We start from the raw sequence: 8354 nt of genomic DNA, 5'->3' as shown, positions 1-8354 counted from the left end.
AATACGCTTCAATTCCAAAGACTAAATGTTAGTCTGCTTACCGTAGCTGTTTTATAACTTGGCCTAAATGTTTCTATGGATGAAGAATCGAATTGCTTGGAGTCGGTATGAAATAAACAGTATGTCTTGAAATGCAAACATGAACTTGCTTTTAAAACAGGCATTAATGACCTGTAATCAAGGTACAAATTAGTAACTAGGAAAACACTGAAGAATGTGCATTTTCAAAAGAAAGGAACATTAGTACTCGAGAACATATATACATAGAAAGCTAAATACATACAGATTCTTCTGTAATTATTAAAGACGATTATAAATCAAAGAAGAAATTTGTATTGCTGCTTCATAGGTGATAGCACCTCCTCATTAGACCAACAGAAATGTTTGTATTTTGGGAAGAGACGGGAGACTTCCTAAATAAGTGTCAAAATGAACTACCTGCTACATTTCTAATCTTTCACAGGGCTTTAGATCCCCAGAAACAGGAGAAAATTGCAAAAAGATAGGTGTCACCCTCATACATTGCTGGTGGAGATTGTAAAATGGACCAGCCATTTTGGAAAACAGTTTGGAAGTTCCTCAAAATATTAAACATCAAGTTACCATATGACCCAGCAATTTCACTCTTAGGTAAACACCAAATGGAAATGAAAATATATGTCAACACAAAAACATGTACATGTATGTTCATGGCTGTGTTATTCCTAATAGCCCCAGAGGGGGGAAAATCCAAATGTCAATCAGTTGATGAATGGATAAACAAAATGTGTTCTATCCACACAGTGGAATAGTATTTGGTGATTTAAAAAGAAATGAAGTACTGCTACAACATGGATGACCCTCGAGAACATTATGCTAAGTGAAAGAAACCAGTCACCAAAACACATGTACTGCAGGTTCATGTATGAAAGATTCCACAGACAAATCTATAGAGACAGAAAGTAGATTAGTTGTTGCTGGTGGGGGGAGGAGGGAACGGGGAGTGACAACAAATGGGTGCTGGGTTTCCTTTTGAAGTCATAAAAACTTTCTAAAATTAGATTATAGTGATGGCTGTACAAATTCATAAATAAACTAAAACCCATTGAATTATATATTTTGGGTAAATTTAATGGTATGTCAATGATATCTCAGTAAAGCTGTTTATCTTTTTCTTTTTTTTTTTTTTTTAAGACATGTCTTACCCAGCTCAGGAACAGAATGCTTACTATAGCAAGGAAGCTGCTACAGTAAAGTAGTAAGAGGTTTCAAACAAAAAACCTGATTTTAATTAGCGGTGGTTCATCCCCACCCCTCAAGTGTTCCTTGTGTTAGCAATACAACTCAGTAGTCTATATATTCTCTCTCTCATTGTTTTTTTAAAAACAAAGTAGACAACACTGTACAGACAAAAACTCAAGGTTTACCTGGGATAGGGTATATCAGTAACTTGTGTAAATGTTGGCTGTTCCCCTTCTTTTAATTGGTGAATGTGCTGTGTCCCCAGAGTCCACATCTGATGGGAGCGGGTGTCTGCTGGTAACAGGAGCCTGTGGATAAGGTTTACTCTCCCTTCTGTTTGGCACAGAGAGAATAATGCACAAACTGAGCCATTCCTTAGCTGACAATAGAGCAGATCAGAAAGAGCTGATGCTTATCTGTGACTGAGAAGGCTCCACCATAGTTTTTTTTTTACCTAAGTAATTTTAAACCCCTTTTAATTTTTTTAATCAGTAAGAAAGGAAGCTCTGCTGTTAAACTGAGGGAGAAACATACTTGGTACTACTGAATACCAGAGGGTGGGACTCTTCACCCATCCTTGAAAAAAGATAGGTGTTATCTGCTCCTGAAGGCAATATTTCAGGGGAAGAAGTTTTTTGTTGTAGTTCCTTGTGTTTTTTTATTTTTCTCTCACGGGACAAACCTCATACATTCCATTCATAGAAAAGGTTTCCCAGGAAACTTCCATTCAGAGCGAGAAAATGGAGAGAGAGATGCAAACTGAGAGCAAGGAGAATGTTAATGAAGAGAGTGAATGTTTCTGCCCTGTTGTGGGATTTCCATGTTGACAATGACCAGGAATATCACTTAACAGGAGCCTTCAGAATAGTGTTTCTCTGGTACTCCACTGTCTGGGCCACTTGACTAGAATGGTTTGAACACTCCGCTTTATCATTTGGGCCATAAAATGTCTCTTCTTACCTGTCAACACGGAGAGTCAAGTCCATCTCTTCCCTCTTTGTCTCAAAGTCATTGAACTTGATTCTCTCCTTCCAACATTAATGACCAACATTAATGACCTATAAGGAAAGGAATTCCATCATGCCTCTTCTGCACTCATTTTGCCTACAGCCTCCTTTCTAAGTATTTTTATGCACGGCTTAAAAAATTAATGTAAGATATCAAAGAGATCTAGTTCTTCAAAATTCCTTAAGTGAATTAAAAAATGGAGATTACATACTTAGATAACACAAAGATACTTTATTTGCTGTGGAAAGTTTGATTTTAATTGATATTTCAGGATTCTCTTTTTCCCTGGAGAAAAAGAATCTTCCATGATGTCTGAAAAATCCAGAGGGTATGTGTATCAATACTGCTTAAGAGAAAAATCATGAATGACTGTGGCCATACCTTACACTGGTGGAGTCATTCACAAAGCATTCTCATGTCCCTTGTCTCACTGGAAACTACCAACAGTTGTTTGAAGTCCAGAAGATAGAGTGGTTTTACACACGAGGAAGGAAATGAGCCTAGAGAAAGGAGAATGCTCATCAAGGACATAAAAACAGTAACAAGAAAAGCCAAGACCATAACCCACATCCCTGACCCCTCATCCAAAACCAATCTGCATCTCTCCATGAATGACCATCACACATAACTCTGCCCCAAATGCAGCCTCAAGTTCTTTTCTCCTGGTAGGAGGAGGGGCAGTATAGGGGTAGGGGATTAAGAGGTACAAACTATTAGCTATAAAATAAGCTACAAGGATATATTGTACAACACAGGGAAGATAGCCAATATTCTATAATAACTATAAATGGAGTATAATCTTCAAAAATTGTGAAGCACTATATTGTACACCTGTAACTTATATAGTATTGTACATCAACTATACTTCAATAAAATAAATAAATAAACAAATAAAAGATTAGTCCTGCACTGGACAAAAACTACAACAATTTCATCATAGGAAACAGGATTTCCTACTTGGAAAGTTGTCAAGAATAAGTTTTCGAATTAAGAAAGAATAAAAAGATAACATCTGCAAGGGACTAGAAGGTCACCTATAAAGGGGGCTCACTGTGCTGCCTCCTCAGTCCACGGTCAAACTTGAGCCTCCAGGTGTACATCTAAAATACCAAGTCTGCCACAGAGCCTCTGGAATTCTGCAGCCAGAAGTAACGCCCCCTCCATGGATTTCATGTGCCCTTTGCCTATTGTACATGCTGCTTACCACTTAGAAGGAAAACTGCATGGCATCTTGGAAAGAGCACTGGGTTTGGAGCCAGATGGTTTCAGTTGCAACTCTGACCTTGGGCGTGTTACTTAACCCTGCTGCATTTCTGTAAAAGGGGACAGAATTCACAGAGTTGCTGTGAAGATTAAATTAGCTAATGCTTCCAAAGCACTTGACAAATGGTACATAATCAATGTTAGCCATTGTTATTATCAGTATTAGTCTAACATTCCCATTTTACAGAAAACCAACTGAGGCATAGACAAAAGAAAAACTTCACACTGAGGTAAAGGTGTATAATTAATAACAGTACCCAACTCACAGGATTGTTGTGGTGATTAAATATATGTGACATATGCCTCATGAAACGTAAGTTATTTGTGTAAGTATGCTAACACACAATTTGGAGTGCATACCCTTGAAAGCAACTACAGTATCTCCTTTATCTTTTCCCTCCTCCATAGCCTCGAAGAGGTCTTCCACAGAATTGGTGCTAAATAAGCATTAACCAAATCAACATACAGCTGATTTGAAGGATGTCAGACATCATATCCAGAGGATATAAATTATCTAGTTTATTAAATTTATTGAACCTATGCTTCCACAGATTCAATGAAGACTAACTTTTTCATTATATTATCAACAAAACACCACTGACCATTGATTTGGTCAGTGACCGGCCTGTCCTCCAGTGTAGGGAGCCCTGAAATCACCTGGAGCACCTCAGTTGCTAAGGAGATAGTTTTTCTCCTGTCATTTGGGTCTAAATGTCTAACTCTAAAGCATTCAACCAAGTGGAGAAGCGCTTCTTTTTCCAGAAGTTCCTCTCTAGGGAGACTAGGAAGGCAAAGGTAGGGTCCAATAAAACCTCCTTAGCAATAAACACTACTCTGAATTACAGTCCTTTGATACCTGCAACTCACTGATTTCGTCCAAAACCCACGGCTCACTTTCTTTATTGGCCCCTAGCCAACATATTTTACTTGTCCAGGACAGTTCTCAATTGAACGATTTCCAGTGGGCCTTGCTAGGGAAGGGACTTATATACAGGTGCCATTAGATATATCAGGATGTCCCCGGTGCAAAATTGCTCAGAAGAGGCTATGCTGGTGCTGTGTACTGGGGAAGAGATAAAGATAGAAAGGCTTGGGAAACTTAACAAGTCTTTTGTTCGAGGTGGGTCCTGATACTAGATTTGAAAGCCCTTGTCAGAGAGCTGTGGGCGAGATGGCATAGTTCATTCCCTTAAGCTGGTATTGTTCGTTCCCTTGTTCATACATGGTCTGTGGAAATTCATCTCAAAACTCCTCTGAAAACCATAATTTTGTCCAGGACTAAAGCCAAACCCAGGACACCTACCCTGGGTATTCTAGACATTTCAGATGTAATGTTCATTATGGTTGAAAATAAAATTTTCGATCTTTATGCCACCTTTTCTTTTTCATTGTCAGAACTGCCCCAGCATCCTGAAGCAATGGTCTTTCACCTTTGAATCACTGGTTCCAACACCTTAGAAAGACAAGTCAACCCGAATGTGGTTATTGATGAGCAAACTGGAAATAGAACTTTGAGTCAGTGGAAGAAGGAAGAAATCTATTAGTTCCCTTTTCTGACCAAAAAAAATCATTCCCTGAGTTTCACACTCCAGTCCCTCTTAGAAATTATTCTAGGAACACAAAGCCAAATTATGGGCATCCAAGTTCACGCTGGCTGAACAAGAGAAGTAGGTAAGCAATGAACCTTATTAGCATGTGTCCTCTAAGGCTGATGACTGTCATTAGGCTGCTGGAGGATGACATCATTTTCTCTAAGAGGCAGTCAGCTCGAAAGTGTCAACTATCTTGGTGAATTCATTCTTGCAGCTGCTTTATGTTGCCTTCTGCTCCTTGCTAAAGCAAGGGACATATTTCATTTCTGGGATCTGTCAGACATGTTGCTGGTTTAAATATTACATTTGAAGCCCAATCCAATCTGAACATATTGTGTTTTGAGAAGCATGGTGAAAAAAACATTGACTTCAAGAAAGTAAAAGGCCAAGGTGTTAAACTCTGTAATCTCATTTGAAAGAAATCCCGTTTGGGGATTCAACTTGCTTTCATTGTATAATGTCATTTTTTTCAAAGACTTCTCTAGTATGAAATTAGTAGGAACACTTATACTACACTGATTCAGTCATAAAATAGTCATATGGGGAGGCAAGGGTAAGAGTAAGAAGAAAACGAGATGGTTTTGAGAGCACAGATAATATAACTGTAAAACACACACCATCCAAAAGTTCGTGCCTCTCTGAATGTAGCTCTTTTTCACTTCACCAGCCACATAAGGAAAAAAATAGTGTCATTTATTAATTTTTTCAATAAACATTATTGAATGCCTATAATTTTTTCAGATCCTGTGCTGGGCACTGTGGCAATGACTTTTTAAGATACTTCGTACCCCTAAGAGAGCTCCAAGTTCAATGGGGGAGAGAGACATGCCAAGGGAAGTCATAAAATAATTTGGAAGTTCCATAAAAGAAAAAGATTCAGCAGAAAGTTTTGAGAGTGGGTTTTAAAGGAAGATAATGTGTGTTTACAAACACACCTATACACTCTTCTGTGTAGGGGTTAGTGAGAAGAAATGGAAAAGAAAGGCAAACAGAAAACTATCCTTAACATATAACTACATAGGTATTAGGAATAACCTCCATAGGTGAATGAACGACCTGGCTGTGATATCAGAAGCACCAAAAAGAGCCTTGCAATACCCCCAAATATCTTTCTTGTCTTCTGTGTAATGTCTGAAATACTTGGACCTGAAGACAAATACTTTAAATCCACGATTGGACTTGGAAACTAGGAGATGTAAACCATCGATTGAAATAAACATTAAAGTGTAATTATACTCTATTGTCTTTCTGATAGTAAGTTTGCAGAGAGGTGACTGGGAAAGCATAATGCCTAAAGTAATAAGAAATAAGCAAAACTAAGAGCTAGAAAAGAAATGATGTGTTTCCTTCCATTTTTTTTTAATTGTTTTAATTTACCTACAGTGACTGCACAGATCTTAGATGTTACAGTCTGATGTTTCATGAATTCAAACACTCTTCCATCATCCCACACAGTTTCCTTCAGCCCTTTTTAATCAGTTTCCACTGCCCTCCTGGCCAAAGGCAGTCACTGTTCTCATTTTCTTCACCATAGATTAGTATCACCTACCTATGTTCTTAAATTTTATATAAATGGAAATACTCTATATGCACTCTTGTTTCTGACATCTGTCATGGAGCACAATGTATTCACATGTTATGAAAACCAGTAATTGCTTCCTTTTTATTGCTGAGTAGTATTCCACTGTATGAATACACCACAGTCTGTTTATCCAGGATCTGCTGATGGACATTCGGATTGTTCGCAGTTTTTAGCTATTTGAACAGAGCTCTTATGAACACTCTTGTAACAAGTCTTTTGTGAATATGCATGTTCACTTCGATTGGGTAAATAACTAGGAATGAATTGCTGGGCTATAAGGTCAGTGTGGGTTTTAACATTTTTGTGGGTATTTACCATGAAAGTTGGGGCATTTGAACTCAACCTTGAAGGATGAGGGAGAAAAGGAAATAAAGGCCACCCAGGCTCTGGGAAGAGGAAGAGCAAAAGCAGGGGTTGGGGAAGCGCCCGTGGAATTTGGAAAGGTGAACAGTCAGATGTGAATCATAAGGTGCACTTACGGTGTTCCTTTTGGCAAACAGCTCCTGGGATGTTTCCAATGTCTGTGTTACTGTTAGCAGAGTCTACAGAGTCTAAAATAATTACTGGAACTTCTGAAAGTGTTACGAAGCTTTTCAGAACATGTCATTGTTTCTGGGAAGCCTAAGCCTAACAGCAACAAAATCTTACCTCCTGTTCAAATGTCTGATTTGGTAGACAAGGTATCCAGCTGGGTACTGAGCTGTGGTCACATCACTGTCATCCAGGCATCATTTCCGTTGCTTCTTAAGAACAGAATCTGGACTGGAACAGGTCTTCCCCTGGTGGGACCCAGTCTCAACCACTTTGAGGGCACAAGCCAGTTTTCTGCCCCACTTTGCACACTCAGGTCTATACCTAAGAGCTGTGGGATCTCCAGGCTTGCAGGTAACATGAGTCAGCGTGGCTGGAAATGTACACCATTCAAATACCATCAGTTCAGTCTATTTTGTCAAATCTCCCTTTAAGTTTCTTATTAACTTCTTTCAATGGGTTGAGATTCTTATATATTACCTTTGATCATTAAAAAGAGAAATGAAAGGTTGATGAATGATTCAATCTACCCTCCTTTGGTTTTTCTACTCCAACACATTGTTCATAATTAAGGAATGATAGCTGAGATTCTAGGTCTACATTATTTTCCTTGATTCTACTAACTATTCTTCAAGAAAATAAACTCCCAAACCACAAATTCCCCCAAAAAAGCTCTAAGTCTCAGGAAAGATGTGCAATATCTATAACATTAAATACAATATAACAACAATCACACACACAAACACACACATACACTTATCCTAAGAGGCTCTAAAACAGTAGACAGTCAACACCAGTGCGTGAGGGTACGAGTTTGGTGCTACACCCACCTCTTCCTTTCAGAGGGAACTTACATGTCCACAGAACTCTGTTATTCATAAAATTAGTCATACAGGGACCAGACAGCCTGGGCTAGGATACACTGCAGTCACAGGGAAAAAGAAATGCAAGAGACATATAAAAACAGCAGCTTATTTCTCACTCTACTACTCACTGGTACTAGAGTGCTATTGAAAGGAAAAGGCATTAGGAGCCTGGGGACCAGTGTTTCAAACACTAGTCACCGGCCCTGGGTCTAGATTTTAACCTCTGAACTAAATGACTTAATCTCTAAAATAAGAATGTTGTGCTACATGATTTCTGAGATTCTTTCTAAT

The 8354-nt window shown here is 38.6% G+C and overlaps 1 long non-coding RNA gene across 1 annotated transcript; it reads right to left on the bottom strand.

The window, feature by feature from the left end:
• Window positions 1-1528: 1528 nt before the first annotated feature.
• On the bottom strand, window positions 1529-2722 carry LOC141278209 (uncharacterized). The gene is made up of 3 exons (XR_012330556.1): window positions 2611-2722; window positions 2182-2279; window positions 1529-1600 (listed from the first exon to the last, which is right to left on the bottom strand). It is a non-coding gene; the product is annotated as an uncharacterized lncRNA (long non-coding RNA).
• Between the last annotated feature and the right edge of the window lie 5632 nt (window positions 2723-8354).

The sequence above is a fragment of the Tursiops truncatus genome, chromosome 3 (genome assembly GCF_011762595.2).
Source record: "Tursiops truncatus isolate mTurTru1 chromosome 3, mTurTru1.mat.Y, whole genome shotgun sequence".
Lineage (NCBI taxonomy): Eukaryota > Metazoa > Chordata > Mammalia > Artiodactyla > Delphinidae > Tursiops > Tursiops truncatus.
This window is presented reverse-complemented; position numbering and strand designations above follow the sequence as displayed.